The following is an 11,883-nucleotide window of genomic DNA, read 5'->3' on the forward strand; positions in this document are numbered from 1 at the left end:
AATAGAGGTAGCTGTAATACCCCAAAATTTCCCCTCTTTTTTTCAATTTTGTCTGGCTTATTGCTCATTTCATCTACATATCCACATGACCTAATCATCTATCATAACAAATTCATTTACAACTACATCCTCAAATAAGCACCATTAATTCAAAGGGTCTTGCTTATTTATGGTACAAAGCTAGTGGATTAAGCTTATGCTATATCTTGACTATTTTGACACAACAATAATGATTGGTTCACTCTTTATAGATCAATGTCCGTGAAACCCTAATTCTTGGTGCTTGAGATCTTGGATTATATGGACCGCATCATGGTATTTGATTTGATCATGAAACCCAAAATCTTGATTCTTGACCCTTGTGGATCATAGAGCTTGTATATTGGCATTGGATTTGTTGTTGTGTTTACTTAGTCAACCATGAATGATTGACTGTGGCTGGTTAAATCTCTTTAGGGGCTTGTTCACTACCATATTCCATTGTTTTATTGGTTTGAATTCAAAGCCAGGCATTATGGTCCATTCAAGATTCGCATTCAAGATTCATATCCAAGATTCATAATTCATGTTCAAATTCAAGGTCAAGTTTTGTTCAAAGCATCCAAGGTCAAGATTCAAAATTTTAAAATTGGAATTTGGAGGGAAAGATGTTAGCTTGGAAAACAAGTCACATTGCATTACAAAAGGATCCATTGTATTCCCAAAACATTCACATATTCCATTACAAAAGGTCCAAAATCAAGATTACACAAAAAATATACAACTTTGACCTATAATTGACTTTAGTCAACCGTTGACTTTTTGGTCAATTAGTTGACCAAAGTCAACTAACCTAACCACTAATCCTAACCCTAAACTTCTCTTTGATCTTCACTCTTCCATCTTCTCAAATGACTTCATATCCAAGTTTCCTTCATGGCCAAGTAATCCATGATATATTTCTTCATGCCATGATGATGATGCCTTTATGCCAAACTCTCCATGATCCATGTTTTACCTCATAAGACTAGCAACCTTACATCAAACAAAGCAACATTTTCGTGTGCATCTCACCCAATTCAAAGCATGAGCGTATGACTTAATCATGTGTGGTTCACAATCCAAACACTCAAGGTTAATGTTAAGCCAATTTTGCATAACAGCCCATTTTCAAGCATTAACATCAATATTCCAATCCACAAGACCACTAACTGCTTTTATAAAGACATCAAGCATTTCATAATCCAAACATCCAGTTTCATGACAGTTCTACAACTAGCCCTCTACATAACTAGTCAAAGGAAAAGATTCAGCAATTGATAGCATCACAAGTACACTAACAAGCTCACTAACATAACAATCGAGGCACCAACTATTTCACAATCCAAATTACAAATAGTTGCAGTGCATAAAGCATTTGTGACAGCAAACATGTTCAAACAATTAAAAAAACAAAAGACTAACATTCATATTTCACTAACTTACAACCAATTTCAATAGCTTCCAAGCCCAAAAAATTTCATTTAATTCTCCAAATTCTAATTCAAGTCAACCATTACTAGCATAAAACACATAGTACACTTAGCATATCCATTAATGCTCAGGATCAACAAGCCAGTCACAACAGCTAGTGAGTTTTTCAGCTGATTTCAAAATATCACAAACCTTAACTTAACATTCTAACATCCATCATAATAACAATTAGATTCAAATTGAGTTCATTCTACTAACACACTAACCTATTGACTTCAATTTAGAGCTGATGTCATGACAAGTTACTAACATTCTAATGCATTAATGCCACAAATAGTTCACAAAATCCTCAGCTTCAAGTGTCATAGCAATGCAAGTTTTCATGACATTACAATTTCAACATTACACGCACTGATTTAATAGCCTTCAGGCTCTAATTCATGAGCTCATCATATTAACAGCCATGCATGTAACTGACATTGGCCATTTCATCTTGCTATAACTAACTCATTTTCAAACCAACAGCCCCCATAGTTTTCAATTTGTTCCCTATTTGGAAATATTTGTATAGGAAATAATGAAAATAAATAGTTGTACATCAGTTGTTCTCTCAATGTTTTCACTGCAAACATTTGAAAACAGAAAAAGAAAATAACTAATAGTTTTCTGATACCAATTACAAAGAGGCCCTAAAATCTTCACCTTTAATTTGGTCCTGGTTAATGCTCCAGCTTTGTGCTTATTTCGTATGTTTGATTTGCTAACTGCAACATAGAAGTTACTGCATATAGGAAAAACTATTAATCTCATAGTAGAAATTAAATGCAACTCAATAGTATAAGTTAATTCCCTTAGTTAATCACATCATACACTGAAGATAATTAATTAGAAAATTAATAGTTTATTTCAGCAGGATAAACTAACATCACTAATTATAACAAGTCAAGCAGGCAAAACACTTTCATCATTTCACTAACATCAAACTCACTATAATAGCTTCAAACTAATATAACTGAATTGTAACTAACATTTAACTGATTGTAACAGAGATACTGGCAGAGCCTTCAATTTAGGTTTATGGCAGAGAGTTAGAAAGAAGCGAGGTTGATTTGTGAGAGAGGGGATTACGACGAGTATTTTGATGTATGTTGTGGAGGATTTGAACCTCCACCGCCGCCAGAGGCGATTTCTGACGCGACGAAGTTCTTGCAAGTTTGTTCGTGTGTTTAAATGAAGAAAGTGAGAATGAAACGATATGATTGAATGGATGGGTGTCTCTCCCTCTCACTTGTCTCACTTGGGCTCAGTGGGCCTCAACCTCACACAATTGAGCCTTACACCCGCCTTTTACATGGTATACCCCCCTGTTGAGCCAAGCTTCAAAGTGCTTTGGGCTTGTGTCTTCAAAGCCCATTCTGAGTTCTCCAATACACCATGTAGTCCAGCTCTGCACCCTTGCTTCCTTTATTTTCTTTTTTTTCTTTAGATTTTTGTTTTGTTTTTCAATATCATTTTAGTTTCTTTTACATCTTAATACTTGATTATCATGTTATTTTGTATGAAAAATACTTTGGAAAATCCAGTTAATACTTAGGTTTGAATTTTTTATAAAAATAACCCACTTTTTCAAGAAAATTCCCAAAATACCCCTAGTTTCAAAAAATATCCCAAACTACCCCACTTTTAGGAGGAGTCGCCAATTGAATTGGAGACTCCTCTTAAAAATTGAATGGAGGCGCCAATTGGATTGGCTAGGGCAAGTGCCCTAGTCAATTGGATTGGCGCCCTTGTGTAGTACTTAAGAGGAGGCGCCAATTCAATTGGAGCCTCAGTGTAAAATTATATTTTTTTTGGTAAATGGTATACGTGATAGATAAATTTGATATAGGACCAATTGATATTAATAAAATTTGCCGTTTACACAAAGAAACCTAATGGTGATGATCGGGATTACCTAACCGACCTCTGGTCCCACATCCTCTAGCTACCCTAACCCGTGGCCCTAACCCATGTTGATGATTTGGTACCGGTGTTTGAGCATCTGAGGACCCAGGAGCGTCACTTCCAACTACAAGAGAAGGTCTGTTGAGGTAGTCAGACAAGTCGGCATAGTCTTCAGTATGCATCGATGGTGTATCGCCGTAGCTGAGCTCATGACCCATGCCAGAGAAGTTAGGTTGTGGTTGACTCATTGATGGGCGACCGGGATGGTTGAAGGGAGACATGGGTGTGAACGTTGCATCGAGGAAAGGTTGGAAAGGTTGTTGGGGTGTTTGGTAGAGATAGGATTGTTGGATGTTTTGATTTTGTGAGGTTTGGGCTTCTTGGCTATGGTAGGAGGATGGGCGGTTGGTGTTGAATGATCGTTGGGTGTTCTGGCTTAGGCGACTTTGATAGGGTTATGGGGTGGGTGCGAGGCGATGTTGGGTCTCAGGTTGATGGTTAATTTGTTGGTGGTGGTATGAGGTATGCTCTTGGTATTGGGGTTGGGTGTATGGTATGTTTTGGTTGTATGTTTGTGTGTTGGTTGAACGAAACGTTTGACGGACAAGGGGTTGTGTGTATCCGGTCTGACACTGTTGTTGGGGGTTTGATGTTGAGGTGTCAGGTGAGTAAGTCATCTGGAGTGGGTCGTACAAGTACATATCCTCGGCGATGAACTGAAAACCAACTGATCTGTACCAAGCCATATAAGTACGACTTGGTTTTTCTTCAGCTGGCATGACTGCATCAGTTAACACATGGGCATGACGGTGCTTCCATTTGCGACACTCCGATCTTGCGAAGCTTTGCCATGGATTGAAGTTCCATTGGTCGTTAACTTTGCGCATATTCCATTCTCCTAGGCTAGCTAGGGGATCTAGGATGTTTTGGGGCATACCGAACTGCAGCTTCACACGATCACTGTTGTGCATCTCCACAGTTGTGAACCGTATTATCAGTGTGCATGCAGTCCATACGGCCGCGTCTTCAGCGTTGACCTGATGGTCATGATCCAAATTAAGGTATGGACGCCAAATGAATTGAAATGTGAAAGAAGATAGGATTATAATCTAGGTAGAAGAAGTTAGCAAAATATAACGAAATTATTAAGTTATTTTCCTTACGTCTGTCGGTCGAAGGTGATCCAACAGGTTGCGATACTGAGTAATACAGTGTCTTGGACATCTGTTGCAACTCATACCACATGCAGACCATCTACACGAAAAAGTAAAAAAATATTAGTTAGAGATAATAATCTTTAAAGAAGTAAGTAAAGATATAGCAATTTAAACAACTTACTTTTGTGCATACGGAAATGTGAAAGGGTTGTTGTTGACGGGTGCTAGGGACGGTAGTCTTGACCAAACCCATGCTTGTAGCAAAACAGCACATCCAGAAAATGTAGATGTGTCTTTGTGTGAGTTTTTGCACAAGGAGCTACAGAGATAGGATAGACAAGCAAATCCCCAACTGTAACTTCCTATTCTATCTACATGTCTAAGTAAAGGTAAATACATAATATGCATGCTAGAACCACTACCTTCGGAAAATAAAAACGATCCAATTAACAGCATAATGTAACACCTAGTTTTTATTATTCGAGCATCTTCGGTAGAATGCTCATCTAAGTATAAACTATTATAGTACGACTTAAGGCGTGAAAGTAGTATACCTTGACCTCTTGCGTTATCATCTAACAAATCAGTCTCCAAGAGATCCATGCAAATTGAATTTGCATAGTTGGTTTTACCATTAACAGCCTTACCTTCAATGGGCAGTCCCAAAAGCATGTAAACGTCTTCTAGTTGGGAACCAAAATGTGTGTGTCTCTGGTCTCCATCTTTCGCATAAAGCTAGAATGAATTTGTTATCTACGAACCAAAACAAAATCTTGCTTATATGACCAAAACCGGCGAGTTCAACATAAGGTTGAATCATCGGGTCCTTATGGACATATTCGTGGACCCGAGTCCGGAACCTTGATACATCCTATAAAAGAAAGAACAAAAAACTTGACTAAGTTGGTATGTTAAAATAAAAGGGGGTTGGTGAAGATGAAAGATAAAAAGTTAACAAAAGAAAAAACTTACATATGTTACGATGTTTGCAACCGTTCCTCTATGTGATTCTCCCATTGTGAGGATAAACATTTTGTCGAGGGGTTGGTGTAGATGAAACTACAAGAAGTTGTTGCAGATGAAATTGTAGAAGAAGTAGTATAGAAGAAGTAGTGAGAGTGATGGTGCGGAAGAAGTGTTGATGGAATGGATGCATTTATAGGTAAATGGATGGGAGCATGAGAAGTTGTGCTTGTATGGTGTCTCCACTTGAATTGGCGACCATGTACAACGAAATTGACGATGAAGATGAAGATTTTGAATACATGTTTATTAGTCATGCAAGTTTTCCCCCCTTAAGGTACGAGACGGTGAAGATGTTGAATACATGTTTGTTAGTCATGAACATTCAGGCTGCAACTATATTGAGTTGTACATTACTCTTCAACCATGTATACCATCTCAATAGTCTCAAATAACCAGTCAGGATGAATCTGGTGAATTTGATCCACACTGGTCAGATGATGTCAACCCAGAAGCAGAAGCAGAAGTGGACGTCGTTAATGAAGAAGAAGAGGATACTGAGATACAGGTTGATCACATGTTGAACAACGACATTGAAGATAATGATCAACCACCACCAATACCTCCTACTCATGTCTACAATCCGCCTCAACATATGACAAATATGGATCTGCACGACGATGAAACATCCAACAGTGTTTTCTATAATCCGTATCCGAGATCAGAAGGCGAATTAAAGGTGGGAGACATGTTTCGTACCAAAGAAGAATGTGTTCTGGCTATCAAAAAATTCCACATGAACAAATCTGTTGATTTTACAATGAAACACACTGATTCTAGAAGGTATGTTATCGAATGTCGTAACATGCTTTGTAAGTTTCGTTTGGCTGTGTCTTACAAAAAGAAAAACGACTCTTGGGAGATCGCTTCAATAGACCCACCTCACAGTTGCATTGCAACTAACGTTGAACAAGATCACCACAAACTAAGCGCAACGTTGATATGTCAAGACATTCTGCCGTTGGTTAATAAAGACCCCTCCGTGAAGGTGAGTATAATTATATCCCATATTAGAACAACATATAACTATACTCCATCTTACAAGAAAGCCTGGATTGCAAGGACAAAGGTTGTTGAACAAGTTTTCGGCAACTGGGAGAATTCATACAAGGAATTGCCACGGTTTTTATGGGCACTAAAAACATATGTCCCAGGAACTGTGGCAATTATGGAGACATTGCCAGCGATGATGCCAGACGGAACCTGTGCTACAGGTAATAGAATCTTTCACCGTCTCTTTTGGGCATTTGACCCGTGCATCAAAAGGTTTTGCATTCTGCAAACCTATTATTCAAATTGATGGCACTTGGTTATACGGCAAATACAAGGGTACTTTGCTCATGGCGGTTGCACAAGACGACAACAACAATGTCTTTCCCATTGCCTTTGCTCTTGTTGAAGGTGAAACGGCTGGTGGATGGGGTTTCTTTCTTCGACATCTCAGAACGCATGTGGCTCCACAAGCCAATCTCTGTTTGATTTCTGATAGACATGTTGCCATTGAGAGTGCCTACAACAACCATGACAACGGGTGTCATGATCCTCCTTCTACCCATGTCCATTGCATCAGACACATTGCACAAAACTTCATGCGTGCTATAAAAGATAAGAATCATCGCAAGAAGGTGGTGAATGTTGGGTATGCTTTAACTCAGCCGTCATTTCAATATTATCGTGATGAAATTAGACTGTCTAATAAAGACGCGTGGAGATGACTAAATAACATACCAGTAGAGCAGTGGACAAGGGCATTTGACGGAGGTTGTCGATGGGGCCACATGACAACAAACCTTGTGGAATGCATGAACGGGGTATTCAAAGGAATTCGAAATCTGCCTATAACCGCCTTGGTAAGATCGACCTATTATAGGTTGACTTCTACGTTCGCAACCAGAGGTGAAAGATGGAGTGTGGTGTTAATGTCCGGGCAAGTATTCAGTGAGTATTGCATGAAGGTCATGAAAGAGGAGAGCATCAAAGCAAGCACACATGTTGTAACAGTCTTTGACCGTCATAGGCAAAATTTCAGCGTCCAGGAAACAATGGATCACAACGAGGGGAGACCAAATTTAGCATATGTTGTTAGACTAAACAGAAGTTGGTGCAATTGTGGAAAATTCCAGGCCTTCCGCATTCCTTGCTCCCATGTCATTGTAGCATGCGCTTATACTCGTCAAGACACTTACAGCCATTTATCTGATGTGTACAAGACCGTCACCGTCATGAATGTATATAATCAAAGCTTCTCGGTACTACCAATGGAGGAATATTGGCCTCCATATGAAGGTGATATAGTTTGGCACAACGACGAGATGCATAGAAAGAAAAAAGGAAGGCCAAACAGCACACGTATCAGGATAGAGATGGATTCCACAGATAAAATGATAAGATTATGTAGTATATGTCGTCAACCAGGACACAACAAGAACAACTGTCCCAATCGAGGAGCATCATTTGGGTCTTAAGCTTTTTGTAACATTGTATTTTTGTAACCTTCAATCATTATATATCATTAACTTTTTGTTACAATGTAGTTCACAACAAACATCAGTACAAAATAAGCTATCTGAAAACAGAAATATTTCTAACTGATTACAACAATCAAATTGATGTCATCTCGACCGAACATCATTTCCCTAGCATCTTTATCAGTCTTCATTCGCACCCAACCAAAGATACTCTCGAGTCTCTCAATACTTCTAATTTTTCCCCTTCTGGTATTTTCCCATCTAATCAACGAACCAGCTCCCTCTTCAGTTGATCAAACATAGTGATGTTCCAGAACAACATCAGCATCTGAGGTTTGTCTCTCACATAAATCACCTTTCCGTATCGGCGACGAACACCAAACATGATTTCCAAATGATTAATTGAGATGTGGAACAATGACTCACACAACACATCTATTTATAACACAAAAATTACATTTTACACTGAGGCGCCAATCCAATTGGCGCCTTCTCTCAAGGTATACACAGGTGTGTCAATCCAATTGGCTAGGGCACCTGCCCTAGCCAATCCAATTGGCGCCTGCATTCAATTTTTAATAGGAGTCGCCAATTGAATTGGCGACTCCTTCTAAAAGTGGGGTAGTTTGGGATTTTTTTTGAAACCAGGGGTATTTTGGGAATTTCCTTGAAAAAGTGGGTTATTTTTGTAAAAATTTCCTTAGATTTTTTAGGTTTTTATGTATTTTTTCCATTAGATCCATGCCTTGGAAAAAATAATAAAAATAACCATATTGCATTGTTTAGAATTTAATCACTATTTTTTATGATTAATTTTCTTAGTATGTTTTAGAAAAGTTAACCATGTTCATCTTAGTTCTAGGTAAGCTTGTAGAATAATGTGCATTATGATACTTTAGTTTTCTTTAGGATTTAGGTCAATAATCCTTGTGCCTGCTTTACAACTAGGCCTCACCCATGATTGATTGAGTTGATCAAAGTCTTCTTTGATAAACTAAATCTTTTGACATATGCTTATTCCCTTTGTCCAGTCAAGTGATCATAAGTCTCCTGATCACTTGATAAGACTATTCCCGTGTACTTGAGCTGCATTGGATCTTTCAAGATAAACAACTAAATACTTCACATCCAAGTCAATATAAGTCATATAGAACATTTTAGACAGACTAGACACTGGACTACTATTCAAGCACAACAAAGGTTCCTCATCAACACTTGTCAATTATGATGAGGATTACACATTACGAGCCTTAGGTAGTAGAGAAAGGGTGAGATGGAGAATTCTTATCCTCATTCTGGATATCTTTAGATATGGGATGAATGACTTAGTTGTTCAGAGTATTTACCTATACTCATAAAGTTTAGTGCAATTCAATCAAATAATTGTAAAGTCTTCTTCAGTATCTCAACATTACAACACTTTAACCATCTTCATCAACTATAGTCTTTCTCTTTGGACCGAATAATACACTCTTTCGACTTCCATACATTTTTTGGGTTAAGTACCTCATGGTAAAATACCCATCTCTGAACCAAGAACCCTTTTTGTTTCTTGTTTTCCTTGTCGGAACTAGTGTTTAGGAAAACTCTCTCTTCATACATGTTTGTCTTGTCAGATCTTGTGCTTAGACAAACCCATTTTTTTCTTGTTTTCCTTGTCAGACCTTGTGCTTAGGCAAATCTCTTTCTCATGCATTGTTTGCCTTGTCAGACCTAGTGCTTAGGCAAACGCTCTCTTCATGCATGTTTATCTTGTCAGACCTTGTGCTTAGACAAACCCTTTTATTTCTTTTTTGCCTTATCATACCTCGTGCTTAGGCAAACATATTTCATGCATTGTTTGCTTATCAGACCTAGTGCTTTTACACAAATGTTTTTCATGCATGTTTGTCATGTCAGACCATGTGCTTAGACAAACCTTTTTCTTTCTTGTTCGCCTTGTTAGACCTTGTGCTTAGGCAAACACCCTTTTTTGTCTTTTGCCATACCATTTATTGGGTAATGCCACATACTTTGGTTCAGATATACCTACATATGGATTCAAACAACACAACCCTTGGTTCAAATCATACTTTCACCATATCTCAAATAACCTTTTTTCATCTCCTACCCTTAGTTCCACGAACTACAGAGGTCTAATTTCCTTATTGCACTCTGAGGATACGTATGCACAAGGGTCTGAATCTTTGGCGAGCACACTAATTACTAAATCTTTTTTTCCTTTATTTGCAGTAACCTCTAGATAGTAACATGCATCCAAGCAAAGAACAATCAAAATGGTTCCCATTGAGTACAAAGGATGTAAGGGTTGTTAATACCTTCCTCTTGCATAATCGACTTCCTTACCCTTTTTCTCTTCCCCGAGGTTTTATAGATGTTTTCCCTTTCCTTCGGAAATAAATAAAGTTCGGTGGCGACTTTATTGTATCGTCGAGCGTGCGATGCACTCAGGTATTTTTCGCGGTGCGACATTTATCTATCAGGGGAATTCAATGGTCAAGATGTCAAGTCACGTCAATAATGACAACACCTAAGTTTAAAAGACGTTCATTGAAGTCTTTGGTGGCAACTGTGTGGTAAACTCAGATGATGGCATCCTGTAGGTGGAAACCTACAACAAGGTCGTGTTTAGCGGGGTCACTCAGTGAAAGAAAGAAACTATGCACGAGTACATTTACTATTTCACAAAAGTGGCAGTAGCATTTGGGGCATAAATGATAGGTTAAAATGTTGGATGTTTAAAAAGGGGTTGAGGCCGAATTGCATGTTTCGGGAAAAGTTGGGACTCGGGGGGCTTATTGTCTAAGTGATTTTCTGAATAGTTCACAACCCTATATTAATTATGAAGAAGAGTTATTGGCCGAAGAATGAGAAAGATGTCGAGGAGTAAGGAACTCTGAATACGATTAGGCACAAAAAAAGAATAATGATCGTCGTAAGAAAGACAGATCACAAACTGGCATCTCCTTGATGGTGGAATGAGAAATAATGTGATATAACTATAAAACCTTAAAGTTGTTTAACTCAGAGACTTATTGACGTTGCCAAACTTTTTTTATCACGCTTAGTATAATCTTATTTGCTTATTTTATTTATCCGTCTACATGCAGGTGGACGAGTGAGATGGAAAACATCTTCCACGACTTAACTATCAAATAAGTATTAAAATTTATACTAATTTTATCAAATTTATATAAAATTTACATGATTTAATATAATCCATATGAATTTTAATCTTTTGAAAACATGTTTAAAATGTATGTGTTAAAAGAATGTGTTTTTAACATTAAAAATAAATAATAAATAAATAAAACTGAAAATTTGATTTTTTTTAAATAATAACTTTTTTGTGTTTGGTATGATTAATGTGAGCAAACAAATGTTATTGTATATTACTACTAATAAGAGAAAATTGGAGATTGTGGATTGAACAGTTGTCATCCATAGAAGAATGCCTGAGTCAATCCAAAGATATGTTAACACCAAGATACACGTATTAGTATTGAAATGATTGAATGAGTTAATCATTATCATTTTTAACATTCAATATACAAATGCAAGTCAAAGTAGCTAAAGGCAAGATAATGACATGAATTAATAACCAATTTGCCACGTATACTAATCCGCAATCATGCAGGAATAAAAGTTGAAGAAATAATCTATGGTACTCATTTTGTTTTGGATTCCTCTTTTTTTATTGCTTGGTTTGGATTCCTCGTTGTCAATTACCATCGAATATGTTTACATCATTACATTTTATTAATTAAAAATATTGGTTATGCATTCTTTTAAGTTATGTGTTTATATAAAATAGGTCTATTAAGTAACTTTTTATAGAA

At 37.4% G+C, this 11,883-nt stretch overlaps 1 long non-coding RNA gene across 1 annotated transcript; it reads right to left on the reverse strand.

The window, feature by feature from the left end:
- Window positions 1–672: 672 nt before the first annotated feature.
- On the reverse strand, window positions 673–2,709 carry LOC127126310 (uncharacterized). Its single transcript, XR_007804949.1, has 3 exons — window positions 2,481–2,709; window positions 2,155–2,233; window positions 673–1,270 (listed from the first exon to the last, which is right to left on the reverse strand). It is a non-coding gene; the product is annotated as an uncharacterized LOC127126310 (long non-coding RNA).
- Between the last annotated feature and the right edge of the window lie 9,174 nt (window positions 2,710–11,883).

This window comes from Lathyrus oleraceus, chromosome 3 (assembly GCF_024323335.1).
Source record: "Lathyrus oleraceus cultivar Zhongwan6 chromosome 3, CAAS_Psat_ZW6_1.0, whole genome shotgun sequence".
Taxonomy (NCBI): domain Eukaryota; kingdom Viridiplantae; phylum Streptophyta; class Magnoliopsida; order Fabales; family Fabaceae; genus Lathyrus; species Lathyrus oleraceus.